General features: G+C 35.6%; 1 protein-coding gene across 6 annotated transcripts in view; it reads left to right on the forward strand.

Moving 5' to 3' along the window:
* LOC139968796 (zinc finger MIZ domain-containing protein 1-like) overlaps positions 1-17,870 on the forward strand; it is a 168,479-nt gene that overhangs the window by 105,041 nt on the left and 45,568 nt on the right. The window contains exon 1 of one of the 6 annotated variants that reach the window (XM_071973196.1): positions 7,833-8,602. The exons of the other annotated variants lie outside the window; for them this stretch is intronic. The gene's annotated coding sequence lies outside the window, so the exon portion shown is untranslated. Of the gene's footprint in view, positions 1-7,832; positions 8,603-17,870 lie in introns of those variants that run through there. 6 annotated transcript variants of the gene reach the window in all.

The following is a 17,870-nucleotide window of genomic DNA, read 5'->3' on the forward strand; positions in this document are numbered from 1 at the left end:
TCAAAAACGATCCTTATGGCAAGAAACAGGATTTCACTCATCTTTAAGAATCATGCGGAAAGAATAAGAAAAAATCAGATAATTTAACTGGAATAACACTTCTGTATTTTAAAAAATAAATAAAATAAAATGCAATGTATGTGAAAGTACATAGTGGAGAAAGTTCATTGCAGTATGTCACATTATGTTGTTGGACAGCATAAATTCAGGTCAGTTTATTTCATGTTTTTTTTCTTCTCATGATATCGTTCTTTCCATGTAAATAATGAAATAAAACGTTTATTTCATACATCTTACAAATAATGCAAGCGTCCGTCATTCATTGGATAGTTAGGTATTTTAGCCTCGATCTGGCTTTCAATTTATTCTAGATATCAATCTTAATAAACCTTCAATTCTTTCGAGATATCAATCTAAATAAACTTTTCTTTATGCAACACAATCAACTTTATGCAACACAATCCTTTCTTTATGCAACACAATCAAAGTCTCAATAGCAATGACAGAAGGCATTCCATCAATTATCCATAACCAGGGTGTGATAAATTATGCATACAATTCATTTGACAATGTAGTGTTAACAATAGTACTGATGATTGTCCCCATTTATTTAATGAGTTGATCCTTAATTGCTGCAGGCCCTTGGCGGCAAAAAAAATGGTGCCAGCTGATGTTTGGGGAAATTTTAAAGTTTCTTGATGAATTTGAAAATAACTTTTTCTGACAGCAATTTGTGACATTAGTTTGCAATCTAATATTTTACATCAGTGTGCATAGAAAGCTCTTTAATCTGACCATTTGTTAGTTAACTTAACCTGCAGTTATTAACAAGTCAATATTTCTGAAAGTTTCATGACATCAGGTATTCATTAATGAACATGATTCCCAGTCATTGCATTTATTTAAAATGTTAAAAAAACATTGCTCTTTCTCTCTCTCTCTCTGTTACTAATAAACACTCACTTTCTTTCTCTGTCAGAAAATGGCAATAACAAGTGACCAATGATACCACTACATACCAGCCAATGTCTGTGTTTTTTATACACCCCTGTCTATTATTTCTTTTCATGTATCAGGTCTACTACTCCTGTTTTTTTACCATTCCTGAGCCATTATTGTTATTAGGTACCAAGCTTTCTTTGCTGATCTCCTAACAATTCCATTCTTCCTATTGCTGTTTGAATCTCTAGTGTCACAGGAGCAGAGTTCAACATGGCGCTATTAGCACCAAAATCACTTTTCTCTGCCCGGATCCTTTATTTGTCAAACAGTTTGTAACTAAACCCTACTTACTCACCACTAGATCAAGCATAACCTACACATATGGTAATTAATCTGATAGCTTATGATTATTCATAATCCTTTGTTCACAGCAGCAGCCTGTGTCACAGTTCTGTATGGTTTTAACTCTGGACTGAAACATTTTGCAAATAGGGGGGTTTGCATTAGTGTGAATGCCAGTAAGATTCCTGCATACAGAATATATACTGTGTAAGGAAACAATAGACCATGGATGAGGGTACTATAGTTAAACTATCATGCCAATTAAAGGTTTAATTCACCCTTCATCATCAGCAATATTTCAAGCCTTTATTGTTTATTTTGACACTGCATTGGCAGGAAGAATTTAATTGTTTAGCTATCCTCCTAAAAACTAAGCAAGTTTACACTGCCATATATATTTAATCTCCAAGTGAGTTTGTATATAAAGCTATTGTGTGACAAGGAGATGTGTTATGATTTGAATTGAGTTGTAGCTTGAATATGTTATCCTTGTCTGTTTTTTTTGTGTGTGTCCTTCTTGATTTGTGTTAAAGCAGAGAGGTTTACATGTGAAGGGTTGTTTGAAATATATTGTTAACAACGAAATCTATTGTTGTTAACAATCTGGTTTTTATGTTGAATGTAATATATGAATTGGTTAATTAGGCTTCACTAACTATTGAATAGTCAATGTTACCATGCAAACACATTTTATCTGTGTATACTACCCTGAATCTTTAAAATTGCACATACATGTACCTGCATGTTTGCTCTAGAAGTCTAGATAAACCTGTCAGTGAGTAACATAGTCAATATGTGGTATAAATAAGTCATTTAAAGGTCCTTTTGTCTAAGAAAAACTGTTCAGTGTCCAGGCAATATTAATAAAGTTATTTTTTAATGGTTTTGTAAAATGCAGTTTGTGTGTAATTTCTGTTGCCTGACTCTTAAAGGGAGAGGAAGTCATACTCCCTTAGCTTTGCAATTTTAATGCAGGGGAAAAGCTATTATTGATTACTCTTGGCAAACATGGAATAATTATATAATTTTAATAGAAATGAAGAGATTTGAAGATTTCATTCTCTTCTTCTGGATCTAGGTAACTTTATCGGTAACAGTTTTTGTTGACACACAGTCCACTTCTTATAATAAACCTCATGATAGTATTAATTAATTATAATTAATTTAATTTATCATGAATTCATGCAGTGGCATAGCTAGGGGGGGTCAATGGGGGGGGGGGGGCACATGCACCAGGCACCGGGCGCCGGGTTTGGGGGGTGCTGAAATGGGAGAATGAGAGTTAAAAAGAGTAGGCCTGCACGTTTAAGAAAAACATGACAAAATTGATGGATGTCGTCAGGCATGAATATTTTCCAGATACGAATAAGATTCTGAATGTAGTTGTTTTTAGTGGCAAGTTTATAGATTGTGATTTCTTTTCAGTCCATTTTGACCGTTTTCTCTTTTTTATCCTGTTCTGTAATGACTACGTGTTACAGAAATTTTATAATTATAATTAGGGGGCGCAATTTTCTACTCTTGCACCCGGGCGCCAAAACCTCTAGCTACGCCCACTGATTTCATGTTAAATAGATAGCCCAGGTGTATGTTTATAACTGACTGAAGACCGAGAAACACATTCTAAGCATCCTGATCTAATTGCATTCATTTCCTGTGCATGATTTTTTTTTACAATTTTCTACGAAAAGTCAATTTAAAGCCAAGAGCCTGTGTTGTGACAAAATTTCACACTGGTAACAGCATAGGAAACTTGGATGCCAAAATATTGAAGGGGAAAAAATGGTTTTAACCAATGTCAATTCATAGCATGGCTCTTGCTTATATACCTCAAGTTCCCTTTTGGAACAAAATGTTTTAACTTCAAAAGTTGTTTTCTCAAACTGGTACAAATAATAGATGAATACAATTTGAGGTTTTCTTTCATCTGCCAAAACTGTTTTTGTGATTTGATTGTACATGTAACTGGAAAATCTTAAAGCAGGAAGTGATAACTGAAATCAAACTTTGTTATTTGTTTGACCTACTGTACAAGTTATATCTTATCAGGCGGAATTGGGGGGGGGTAGGATGGGAGAAGGGGGAGGGGGCATTTAACTTTGACATGCTTAACATGCCAAGTACAGTACTATACTGTTGTAGCCTTTAGTCTTGTTGGCTACTTTAAATGTTATATATTTTCTGCAAACAGACACTTTAATTATGAAAGCAATTCAACATTACGCGCCATGGGGGTCATTTTGAGACCAATGTGCAATGCATTTTGGCAACCTTTCTTTTTATCTATGATACTGCTTTTGATTTTTGAAACAACCTTACTGATTTGCCTGAGGTTTTTAAGGATCTTCAATTAAACATAAATTAGACAAGGGATGGTTATTTGGTGAGTACCATTGTGTTCTAATCTTCTAATCCACAACAAAAGGCCTGTATAGTGATGTACCGGGATAGCCAATTAACTGCTTTAATCTATGAATGTATAGGCCTGTATAGTGGTGTACCAGGGTAGTCAAGCAATTGCTCTAAGACATGAATGTATAGGCGGGTATAGTCATGTAACAGGACTAGCAAGCTTAAATAAACGAATGTATAGGCTGGAATAGTGATGTACTGGGGTAGTCAAGAAACTGCTTTAATCTATGAATGTATAGGCCTATGTAGTGACGTACCAGGGTAGCCAAGCAACTGCTTTAATCTATGAATGTATAGGCCTGTATAGTGATTTACCAGGATAGCCAAGCAACTGCTTTAATTCAAGAAAGTATATAGGCGTGTATAGTGATGTACCGGAATAGCCAAGCAACTGCTGTAAGCTATCAATATATAAGCTTGTACAGTGATATACCAGGAATGCCAAGCTTTAAGACATGAATGTTAGAGGCCTGTATAGTGATGTGTGTGGATAATAAATACCAACAATTGCATTTTGACTGTATACACACTTCGTTTATTGATGTACAACGATAATGGACTCTAAGCTACTGTATTATGCAATGAAGGGGAAGACCTTATGTGATTTATGCTGATTAGAAGGTAGAGGAAACATTTAACTTAGTTTCTAGGTTAGACAAGCAATACACTACACAAGCCAATTAAAATACCTAATTTTGATGGTTTGAAGTGGATAGAGTTTCATGTAAAGTATGTATATAGTATCGGAAAGGTTACGGATATTTAAACAAAAATCTATGTTTGGAATTATGTCTCTCAAGTTTCAATTGTTTTTACATTCAATGACGGTATAAGGACCCTGTGAAGTTGATTTGATTTGATTTTACCTTCACCCTCAAAAAGTTGTTTACGTAATACAATTCCCATTGGATCAGATGTTTTTCTGGGTCACATTCAGCATCTCGATGCATTGTATTTCTTCAGTGCTATGTGTTAATGGATATAATCACATTATATGGTATCGGACATAGCATATCAATCTATTGCACACCCATATATATCCACATCATTGCTTGCAAATATCCACAAAAAAAGTTTTTTTTGTGATGGATATATATATATATATATATAGATATGCAAAAAAATGCATTCTTTAGTTCATGGAAATGCATTTTCATTGGCTATACCCTTACAATTAAAACAGGTTAAAGTACTTAGTATAGTGATTAAAGTTATTAGTCACTTGATAATCAGTTCTGACTCCAAGACATGATTCTAGCTACCATCATTAATTTCACTGTGGCGATGATTCACACATATACTAATATACTATATTCTAATACTAAACAAGTGGTCACATATTGCTACCAATCCACTAATGATTTATAGAGGTTGGGATACCAATTAAACAGCATCAAATCTCCTTGTAGGAAGGGTATCCTCTGAATTGACATGATCCATATATAGCACACTGATTATAGGTCTGATTTCACCCTTGTATTCTAGTTGTATCTACTCATATTTCATAGATTTGTGCTATATCTCATACTCACACTCTAATAGATTGGTGCTATATCTCATACTCACACTCATAGGTTTGTGCTGTATCTTATACTCACACTCATAGAAATGTGCTATATCTCATACTCACACTCATAGATTTGTGCTGTATCTCATACTCACACACTCATAGATTTGTGCTGTATCTCATACTCACACTAATAGGTTTGTGCTGTATCTCATACTCACACTCATAGGTTTGTGTTATATCTCATACTCACACACTCATAGATTTGTGCTTTATCTCACACTCACACTCATAGATTTGTGCTGTATTTCATACTCTCACTCATAGATTTGTGCTATATCTCATACTCACACACTCATAGATTTGTGCTCTATCCCATTCTCACACTCATAGCTTTGTGCTGTATCTCATACTCACACTCATAGATTTGTGCTATATCTCATACTCACACTCATAGATTTGTGCTGTAGCTCATACTCACACACTCATAGATTTGTGCTATATCTCATACTCACACACTCATAGATTTGTGCTGTATCTCATACTCACACTCATAGATTTTTGCTATATCTCATACTCACACTCATAGATTTGTGCTATATCTCATACTCAAACTCATAGATTTGTGCTATATCTCATACTCACACTTATAGATTTGTGCTATATCTCATACTCACACTCATAGATTTTTGTTATATCTCATACTCATACTCATAGGTTTGTGCTTTATCTCATACTCACACTCATAGATATGTGCTATATCTCATATACTCATAGGCATGTGTTGTATCTCATACTCACACTCTCATAGATTTGTGCTATATCTCATACTCATAAATATGTGCTCTTATCTCATACTCTCACACTCATAGATTTATGCTATATCTCATACTCACACACTCATAGGTTTGTGCTATATCTCATACTCACACTTATAGATTTGTGCTATATCTCACACTCATAAATATGTGCTCTTATCTCATACTCTCACACTCATAGATTTATGCTATATCTCATACTCTCACACTCATAGATTTATGCTATATCTCATAATCTCTTGGTAATCTAGTACAGATATTAGGGCCAAAATATAACTACTCATAGATCCTTTTTCTCATACCTCTTATCTGAGATTCTACTTCAATGTACTCCTTATCATGATGTGCCGCCTGTGGTATTCCTACGTCAAGTTCTTTTAGTCAGGCTGGGCAGGGAACTTTTTGTCTCATCGCATTTGCTCGCTCGTAGCCCTTTAACATTTCAGTCATGCTATGGTAATTGTTTATGACCTAATGTCTTTGTTTATCGACTAGTTCTTTCCTGTATACTTTTATTTTAGTGAATGAAATACTGCTTTTAATCATACAATTCAAGTTCACAAACTATAACCTTTTAAGATAACAGAAATATTTGAGATTCGTTGTAGAAAATATACAGTTACCAGACCTTTAGAAACTGTATATGTTGGACCAGTATTTCTTAATTATTTCAGGTACTGAACAATCAGTTGTGGATCAGTAGAGGAGGGAGGGAAGGAGGTGTGGGTTAATAAAATTTAAAAAAAAAAACTACAATGGAAGAAAATTAGGGTGAGAAAAAGGAGATGGTGGGGAAGAGGGATAATTGGTGAGGGGGAGGGAGCTCGGGAGGGTTTAGAAGGACTATTGCGAGGATAAGCGAAATAATTTGTTAGACTATGGGAGGACAATAACAGAGGGAATGGAGGAAGCCAATATGAAAAGGTGCTTACTTCAGTTGAAGAAGATAGGAGTTGTGAGATGAAGAAGGGGGAATTGGGATGGAATGAGAGGGATAATCTCCATTGACTTAAATTTTCTATTGATATGTTTACTCTATTTGAATGAAGACATTAACTGTAAAGGTGAAATGATGTTTTCACTGCTGTAGGATTGATGACTTAAATCTGATCTGTTTTTAAAAAAAAAAAAAATTACTGTAACTGATGGTATATCAATAATGTATATTATTTTTTATCATGTATACCACATTGATTATCCTATCTCACTAATGCCTCTTTGCACCTTCTCCTTATGATACAAACCCCACAATTTTTAATTTTTTTTTTTTTTTTAAATTTGCAGTTTTGATTATGTTGCCTAGAATAAAACATAATGTTTAGGGAGAAACTCATACACAGGTATCTGTTTATGTGGTGTGGCAAGCAATTCAAAGAAAAAATGTATGACAGTACGTGTGAAACTAAGCTTGTTTAAAAGCCAGGCTAAAACTTCTTGTTAAAATGTTTTCCTTGTTTTCCAGGTAAACAACTCCCACTGCAGTATCTTTCCCTACTTGTTATGTAGCTTTGACCCTTTCATAGCAGCAGTGCATACAATATTATTCAAAAACCGTAACTATTCATCTCTGCTGTACTTCCTTTACTCACGTACCCATATATACCACACAAACAGCATTTTGTCTTTGTCAGTATCACAGAAGTAGTGAACAGCCTATTCATTACAGCAGCACAGCAAGCAAGCCAACTCAAAGATCTGCTTGCTCTGTGCTGGCATGCTTTGACACCCCTACGGTCTGTAAATGGTGCAGCCCTAAAGCATTTTACTATGTGTCAATTGTAAATGACTTGTCTACCTACAGTGCATAACACAAGCAAAGCAAAGCTACTCACATAACATCAATTGTCTGGGTAGTATCACTTCAATAGTTAAACACAAAGTGGTGTTGGTCACACTTAGTTTACTACTGTAGCAGGATACCCCCATTGATTATCACTCTTAATGGCTAAAAAGCTTATCTGTTATTGATATTAGTATTATTATTTATTTATTTGTTTGGGTCATTTGAAAAAAACATTGGATATTTTTACTTTTTATCTCTCTATCTTAATCAATCTGGGAAAGAGACTCAGGCTTATATTTTTAAACTGGACCTATTACTTCATTATTGTGTTAAAATGACATTTCTGTGAGAGCTGGAAATCAGTTTGTTTGGACTACTCCTCTTAGTGGCGGCATCAAGGAAGAGGAGGCTTTACTGACAGTAAATGTGCAGGACGCAATCTCTGCTCTGACAACGACAAGGAGGAGGATGATGATGATGAGGATGATGATAATGCAGAGAATTGATTGAACAAGATTAGAATCAGTTCACGCTCTAAACAACAAAGCTGCTGCTTAAAGCTTGTTTTGTTTTTTGGAGTAACATCTCAAGAGATATTTGCAGAAAGAAACAAATATTCACTTTTTTTAAATCTGCTTTCAACATTCTTGTCAGGATTGAAGTGAATAATGGATGAGTCAAATATGGAATTTTCCCTCTCGTGCTAGAGATTATCGTTATTGGTTAAAGCCCTCTAATCCAAGGAAAAATAGTACTTGGGTTTATAGACTACTGATAGGATATACTTTAATTGCTCCGGTAAGTGTTGTCTAATTAAACTTTAACCTATTATCAATCAAGCTTGCTTGCGAATGTAGTGGTTTGCTCTTTGATTATCAACTGCAACATTTTATACACTGTAGGACAATAAAACAGCTATACTTAAGTTCTCAATATCTTCTTTCATTTGCTGACAATTACATTAGCATTGTTTAATTGCATCTGTTTGTATTTCTCAGTTAGCTTAGGTCTCTTTAGAAAGCTCTCATAATTTGATTTTGTGTGTGGGGTTTTTTTTCTCTTTCTTTTATCTATTTTGCCGCTTATTTGTTTTGGTTACATTTAAATTGAGTTTTGCTGCATTGATAGGGATTAGTTGCATTAATTGTTTTGTTGATAGTATGTGAGTAGCAGATAATTATGCAATTCCTTAATTGATTTGCTTACATGAAAGAGTTGTACAGAAAAGTGAAAGGCTGTTAAAGCAAAATTGTGCAATTTATATTAATATTTAGATCGTATGTATCAATGAAATATAGATAGTTATTGCTGCTAACAGTGTGATTATGTAGGCTAGTAAATGGAGTTTTGATTTAATTAAGATGTAATTAGTATTCACTCGAGGCCACAAAGGATAGGTCTAACTCAGCTATTATACATGCACTGATAATGCTAGCAGTTGTAAAATTAGGATAGGGTTACTTAATTGTTTTTTTGAGGATTTATCTTAGCATTCCATCAGCAATAGAGTATCTTACAGTATCATTGGCATTCCTCTCATATTTCATGCTCTATCTTTGCCTCTTAATTTTCATCCTCATTAAATTCATAGATACCAGTAACTTATTGTGCTTGTTTTTCCTTTAGTATTTAATGTACTGGGTGATATAATGTTATGTGATGTATCAGCATTATGGGAGGTGCATTAATGAGCCAATTGGTTACATTTAAAGGGGAAGCCAAGAAAAGGTTGAACATGATAAAAAAATATGATTAAATGAAACAGTCATGAGTGAATCGAGGGGGGGGGAGGGGTGGTGTGAAGGATGGAGTATCATGTTTGTGGTGTTTCGTTGTTCGTGCCCAAATTGAAGGAAGGCATGTCAGATGATAAGTAAACTTCATATGGATTATAGCTATCCCTAGATGGATGGTAGTGTAGCACCCCCCTAATTTTTGGATAAATCAGTATTTATTGGAATTTAGATTCTCCCCTCCCTAGAATAGGTTCCCCTACAAATTTTTGGGTGCTCATGCCAGAGTTAAATGACCTGTTACTTTCTGCAGGACGTTGGTATGACTATGCGATTATGTTTGGAATGACATTGCTTTGTCAGATTTGTTAACAGAACAGATGGATGTTAGTAGCAATATCAAATGGATTTGTATGGCTGTTCCACATGGATTTTAACAACATCAACTGGATGTAGATTATAACTATTGAATGAATTGTAACTACAATTATATATGGATTGTAGAACTGTTCTTGGATTTTAACAGCTCATAAAATAGACCATTGGGCTAACTTCTTTAACTACACCATATTCAGCATAATGACCTCTTGATTTATAGATTTTGATACCTGGTGTTATAGAGCTCTGACTCATATTGAAACTAAAGATGTACAGTGAGTTATTATGTCCCATCCACATGAATCATTTCAAGATTAAAGAAAACTTTTAAAGAAAAATGTGGTGGAAAATTTTGAAATAGCTTAGAGAAGAAAATTCTCCCCAATATAGAACCCTGGGGCACAAAAATCAAACATTCTTGGGCCCATACAGTCTCCTGGTGTTGGGACCATGTGATCAGAGAGGTTAAGGAGTTGCTGCATATATAACACGTACACTATCTGAATGTCTGAATCTACAGGGATTTATGTATGATGTACAATCACTTGTGTCCAACCGTTTCTAAAGCTAACCTTGTATGATCTTCAAACAGAAAATCCTTCCTTATTTGTTGAAATTCATTCAACCTGCTAATACCCCTTCTCATTCAAATGACTCTACTCAAAAGCTTACATCTGAATAGAACCAATTTGTGTGTCTGTTTGGAACACTGTAGCCAGTAATATCAATGGGTTTTGTATTGACAAAGCAAACTGCCAGTCTATGACAACTGTGATGAACAGTAGGTTTCACTGATTGTAATGGATCTGAAGGCTTTATGCACTGATATGTCAGTTAAAGTATCCATGCTATGAAATGGATAAATGGAATCAAAAGTTGGTCATTTGATGCTGTAATGTAGCTACTAGCTACAACATCACAAGTGCCTTAAATATGGTGTTCTTTTCATGTCACTGTTTAGACTATTAGTGTGTGCTATGAAACTGCTGAAATTGCAACATTTGGTTGTATAGGAGAGAAATTGCTACCGGTGGTTTGTATATTTGCAATCTCACATAGCTCTCTACTGCGCGGCGGAATTCTATCAAGTGTTTTATGATGGCTGTAGTCTTAATGGTTCTATGTTGTATTAGCCTTGTATTTATGAATGTTCATAATCATTAGGAGAGGGAAGTTGGAGGGAGGGGACATGATACTGTAAAGAAGCCCATCACTTCAGTGGATCCACCAAAACATGAACACTATGCATGAAATATGTCCATAATAATTCTGGAAATATTGCAGGCATAATAAATGTTTCAACCGTAGTCAGAGAATCATAATTGGTATTAGGGAATCCCAGATAATTAGAAACTGTAAAATAACGTAAGTACCACCGATCATTGAAACTGTTAAACTTTTAAACACAAATCAGTTCCTATTTGTAAAAGGTAAATGTCCTTGCTTCCCTCATCTTGACAAATTTCACTCATTGTAGTTTTTAGTGAGACAGATTGCCATGTTTGCAATCTAATAATAATATACAACAAACAGTTGTGAATGTTTAATTTACAATAATGGTTTGCTACCCCTGGCCAATGATTCTTGGGTAGCATACAGACCGAGTGTATGGTCCCTACAACTAAACAGCATACAGACCAAGTGTATGGTCCCTACAACTAAACAGCATACAGACCGAGTGTATGGTCCCTACAACTAAACAAACTCTTTGTGGAACAGTGGTTCATACATTGAGTCGATTTCTTCACTGAAGTAACAACAACAACAATGTTGCAAAGGTCATGCAAATCATGTGGGAGACATATCACTGCCCTAATGGTGCACTACATACATGCATGTCCAATGCATGTCCAATGCATGTGATAGAAATGCAGGAAAGTTCTGTTGCAAAAAAGAGATATTTTTGTTAAATTTTACCCTTTAACACAATATGAACTGAAGAAGAGAATGTTGCCAACACATTCTGACAGTAGAAGAATACACACACATACAAACTTGTTATAGAGCTTGATGTCAATACTGACACATTAAATTACTTTAAAAGGTGACATAAAATTCAGTATCAAAGTCAAATATGGTCAGATTATAAAAAAAACAATTTCTGTGATACTCAAAATAACCATTATCGTGCCATTTCTGCGATGAAGTGTTTATTGGGATATAGTTATCAGTGAATATTAGTGTGCAAGAATAATAATTTTCATAAGACATGGTAATCTTTCATCGAAAGTAGATTATGAGAATTATGAATGGGGCTATGACATGCACTTGCAGATTATACAAGTATGCTCTGCATCATTTGAATTTAAAATTTTGCTGCAATAACATCATGCCAGTTTAGTATTTAGGAGATCTTAATCATGTTTGAGAAAGGCTGACCAACGCTACACTCTCAGTATTTTCCCACCCATCTCTTTTCTCCATACCCTCTCCCACCTCTCCACCTAACCCTCTTCTCTCCTCTTCCTCTTTCCACACACCATATTCAACCCTTCCCCCCCACTCTCTCTCCTTCCTCTATTCTCACCCTGTCCCTTGCCCCTCTCTCCTTCCTCTATCCTCACCCTGTCCCTCGCCTCCTCTATATTCCATACAAAGTCTGGACCTCCCAGTGTGATGCACCCCTGAGTATGTAGTAGCACCATCACTGTACACATACAGGTGTGTTCATACACAACTGAATCGATTGTAAATTACTAAATATCTGTAAGATGAAGCGTGAGCCTAGAACGGATATAGATCACCTGTAATTCACAGTAGGTGATTTAGTTGAGGTTTGTCATGTCTGGTCTATGATAGCACTACATTGTGTTACTTCTGTTGTAATCAGTGTTAATTCCAGCCTGCAGCTCTTCTATTACTGCACTGTTAGTAGTATCAGTACATACAGTATAGTCAAGGCCTGTATTTACTTTAGCTGTAGTGCTCTGTTAGCGTTTTTAAAGTATCACACTTTTGTACACTCTGTATATAACAAGTATGTTGGAACAAAAGAAATATATCATAGTGAATGTATGCTGTGATTGTTTTGCTAACTTCAAGCTGTGCAAACAACCATACCTGTTGTCACAAAATTTTTGTGAGAATATATTGCATTGGCATTGCATTTGTAAGAGATTACAGTATAGTATTCACTCATACCATCCAGCAGAACTTGATCATTTGAGGGCCAGACCAACATGATCAAGATGTAGGACAATTTTTCAGACCTGTCAACCTGTTTGCCAAAATAGGGAGAATAACATTTTTCAGGGCCAAAAAATAGGGAGAACAAGGGGAAAATAGGGAGGTTGGTAATTTTCAACTAAAATGATATAAATACTCCTAAATACGTATAGTCTTCTTATTCAATACAGTGAGAGAATCATCCAATCAGTGTTTCTTGTTGTAGTTTACAGCAGCTCGCTTTGCTTTCTACAGGGTTTCTTTAGTAGGCTTCCATTTGAAACAGGGAACAGTGGATTCTGGGTACTGTGACTTCATGGCTAGTATGCTAGATAGAGTCCCATCAAGCTTGAGACTTGACCGACTGTCTGTCTTGTTCTTGCGAACTACACTGAATAGCCTTTCCTGTTCAGCGTTACTGTGGGGAATTACTAATTACCAAGCATAGGACTAACTGTTGGCTATTTTCAGAAATGTAGCAAGTGATGAAACATTAAAAAACCCGGGAGAAAAGAATATGAAACCGGGAGGCCGGGAGATTCGGGTAAAAACCGGGAGTCTCCTGGTAACACCGGGAGAGTTGACAGGTCTGCTTTTTACTGCCCTTTCTCTTCCATTTTTGGGAGATCATAGTACTGTAGGACAACAGCCATATACCATCTTTTAACTCAGGTAATGGTGATGGGTAAATAATGAAATAATTGGCTTCTCACCCTTTTCCTTTACACTTTACTGAAAAAGCTAACAAAGTGCAAACAGAGGCCAAGGACTCTTTAAGAAAAAAGTTCTGTTTTAATATCTTTTTCTCTTCTGGCTTAATCAAAGGTCAAAGATATTCGATTGCAAAGGTGAATTTGACTCTTGGAGAATTTATCTACGAAAATTCTGTCAAAAGTAACACCTTTAAAACAGCACTCCCCATGTCCTCCTGTCCTTCCTGAATGAAATACTATCTTCTGCTGAGAAGATGATAATTGAGAATCCATCCATGTTACCATAGTAACTCTGTTACAAGGATCCTTAGTACCCATTTTGAAACCCTTGGGGATAATGAAATGTCCTAAACCAGCTCTTGTCCTAAGGCTTGGCACCTGGTAAAGGACCAATAGCTGTACAGTACAGTAAGTAGCTGATATTCTTACACACAAATTGATTTACTTATTACCAGTGTGACACTGTGTTTTGACCTCATAAATCTTACTTTGCACTCAAGCAAGAACAGTATTTAGTTTGCTTTTATGAATCAATGGTGACCTCATGTAGGGACAGTGAAACCCTTGGTTTGGTCTCGTGCTGGGCTCATCTCATGACTTGAATGAAAAGTTGGCTGTGTTCTTCTTTGCAATACCACAGATAGTGTTGAATATTAAAGGCTGGGATGGGTGTTGCTATCACTGTAACATTGCTGGTTCAGCTGCCTACAGGTATATAGGTATATATTTGTACTAACAAATCTGTGTAACTGTCTTCTCAACCGTGGTAAGGATTAGTGGTGGTTATGTGGTTATGCACTTTTAAGGCTAGTGGTGTTATACTGAGGTTATTAAAGGCAAGTCTCACTCATGTTTATGTACTTACATATTCCATATAAGAGAGAAATCAAATTTGAATAGAAAGCTCATTATACTTTAATGCAATATTTCTAGACTGTCTAGAGATTATGAGAGGCTATCCTCAGTGTATGAAGTAGAAGGGTATACCAATGTAATTTCTTGTAATGTTAGTTGCTTGACTCATCTCTCAATGAAAATAACACAATTTGCAAATTGTTCATTGACTAATGTGACAAACATGTGAAAAATTGAGAATAGTACTCAAATAATTGAATCCCTTGCTCGACAGTTTGTTTATTGATAATACAGCTATAACCATTAATTTAGTAATTTTACCCCCAACTGAGGAATCCTCGAAGGTAAAATCTTGTATATTTCAATTTAGTTCTAAACTGTCGAGAATTATGAGCCCAGAATTGTGTTTGTCTTGTTATAGGATAGAACCGACTTATCGAGTTAAGTGATGCCTCACTGTATACGCGCACGTTCATCGGGGTCTGCGTAATTTGAGTCGGCGAGAGTGATAGACAAGGAGGTACCATGCATCATTGACAAGTTTCATATCTTGCATGGTTGTTCAACTGTAGTATCTCAGCAAAAAGAAATAGGCTCTACAGAAACATTTCTACTAGTTTGAAGATGCTCCTCCTTTACTGTATCACCTCATTTGAGGTTAGGCATTGTACTACAGGCCTACAGGTAGAATGAGAAATTCTTTTCCTTTTCTATGATGATGATACATCTTAAATTATCGAACTTTATAGGGATTTCCCCGAGTATCCTACATACATCATGGTGGCTTCCTGGTCTGAGAGTCTTTTCATGGAATCAATGTATTGTCACTTTTGTCAGTGTAAAACCAGCGGCGGTTTTCGGTTTTCGAATTCATGATGGTGGTGATGGTCTCTTTGTACTGATTCAACCATCTCTATTAACATTTGAAGGACATGAGTGCTAGCGTAGCCTTGAACTCTTGTTGTTGTTGTCAGTTCCTGTAACAGCAACAACACATCATTCACTCACTGCTGTTGTGTATGTTCACTGTTGATCTGTTGAGTGGTGGCAGAGCTCTTTCTGCATGCACTGACTTCAGTGAGTTACTGTACTACAGGTACCTAGCAAGGTACAATACACACTTCACATAAAACAGGTTATGTAATTATACTGGAAGGGAGTCAGAATGAGGTATGGGAGTGGAACCAGTTAAACAGAGACCAGGCAAAGTAGAGCAATTATTGAGCAAAGTGGAATGGGATTGGAGTGGGAGGATAAATGTATATATGTGTACTATTATTTTGCTGGACGTGACCGCTCAGTGAAGATATTTTAGAACAAGGATGTCAGCTGCTATAGAGACTCATTACTTTGTTCTCTATTGTTACCCAGTGCTAACCAACTTGTTGCACTTCTTCCAAGTCAAGATTTCAAACCAGTAAATGTCATAGGTGTGAAAAAATTTAGAGGGTATGATTCATTGCTAAATCTATTCACAGATGTTTGCTTATTGGACAAAGGAAAGATTTGTAAGCTGTGTTAAGAACAGCTATCTAGTAAAGAAATTCCACAACCAGCAGATATTTTATCAGTAATTCACTATAGTACGTGGGTAGCAAATATATAGGATATCTCGGTGTGATGCTTGCTGTGCTAAAAAATCTCTTATTGTGAATAGTGCAGTTGCTGGTAGAGAGGATTGAACATTAGCACTATAAGAATCAAATTTGTTGACTCTCATCTGATTCCACTCCAGCATCTTGCCTTGAATTGGGTTTTAAATGCTACCTAATGCTAGATCAACCGGCTTCAGTTATTTCGTGTGCTCTTTTACACATTCTATCAACCATGACATTTATTGTCTGAATTACATCTTTATTGTTAGGTTTGTGTAATTTTTAAGGACTTGTAATGTGTGACATTGTTTTTGTTTGTATCAAATGTTAAACAAATTACTGTTTATTACAGTTGAGAGCCCTATAGCTTAACATGCAGCATACGGTTGGATAGTTGTTAGTGTAGGTGGGTTTGTCCCATTGAATCTTAAGGTTACCCTTTTCCTGTTTATCAGTTCCTGTTCGGTCGGGTAATTCAGTTTCACACCTGCATTGTTGAGAACACTTACACTAGTTAGCAAAAGTAGACTCTTACCTATGGTGCTGCCACACTGTGTATATGCAGCATTAAAGTGGTTAGGCTTTTTTATCTCTTACAAGTAACATAATAAATAAAAGAAGGTGTTTGCTAAATATCCCCCCTTGATCTTTGGTAACTTGTCTACTTTTGTGTTTCTGTCTTCCCTCTGTTTGCATATTTCCACTCAATTGTTTGCTTCAGCTACACAATAGACCTCTCCACCAATAACTGTTATCTTTTTTCTCACTTTGTGTTAATCTTTCTATTATTAAAGTTGGATTTGAAGGACGCTTGGTCCCTGTACCCCAAATATCACTGCCTAAATTGTCATTGTACTGTACCAGGGCTCAAAGAATATTAGTCTGCTGAAGAAACATGTTAGGTGTCTATTGATGTAAAAAAAAAAAACTTAGTTAAAAAAAAAAAAAATCTAAGTACAGTACTGCATAGTTCATAGCTGTTTGGAGATCTGGAAGGATGCAGGATAATGGATCAGTCATGATATGTGTATGAGAGACATATAGTTTATTGTGTTAGGCTAGTGATTAGGAAGACAGGGTCACAGCCTATAATGTGTTTACTTACAAGGATTACACACAGTGTTTGTGCTGAGCATACAGGTGGCTTGCAGGCTACTAACATATAATAATAGGACAAAGGTTGTCTAATAGAATTGGTCAAATGCACAACAAATTTATGTCTGACTGGATATATTGAAAAGAGTGCAAATATGGGCTGGAACAGTTCAGTTATTAGTAAAGGGATAAGTCGACATTCCCCTCTTTATTAAGCTACTGATGAAGCACTGTTAAGATTGTGTTATGTTAAGGACATACCATTTATGGTTCTTTTCAATGTTAATAGTTAATAATCATATATTTAAATCAGAGCAAATTGAAACAGTAATGGTTTTGCCATAGACACAAGGCTGCCATAAGAGCAAAGTTAAAAGCAAATTAGACATTGAAATTTTAACCAAATGTACTGTTCCTTTCCTTTCTAAATCTGAAAATTTTCAACAGATATTAGTAAGCCATTTCTTAATAGGTTTAGAATAGACTGTTGTGGAAAGCACTGGGAAAATGTTATGTGATTGAAGTGTATACA

This window comes from Apostichopus japonicus, chromosome 6 (genome assembly GCF_037975245.1).
Source record: "Apostichopus japonicus isolate 1M-3 chromosome 6, ASM3797524v1, whole genome shotgun sequence".
NCBI classification, from domain to species: domain Eukaryota; kingdom Metazoa; phylum Echinodermata; class Holothuroidea; order Aspidochirotida; family Stichopodidae; genus Apostichopus; species Apostichopus japonicus.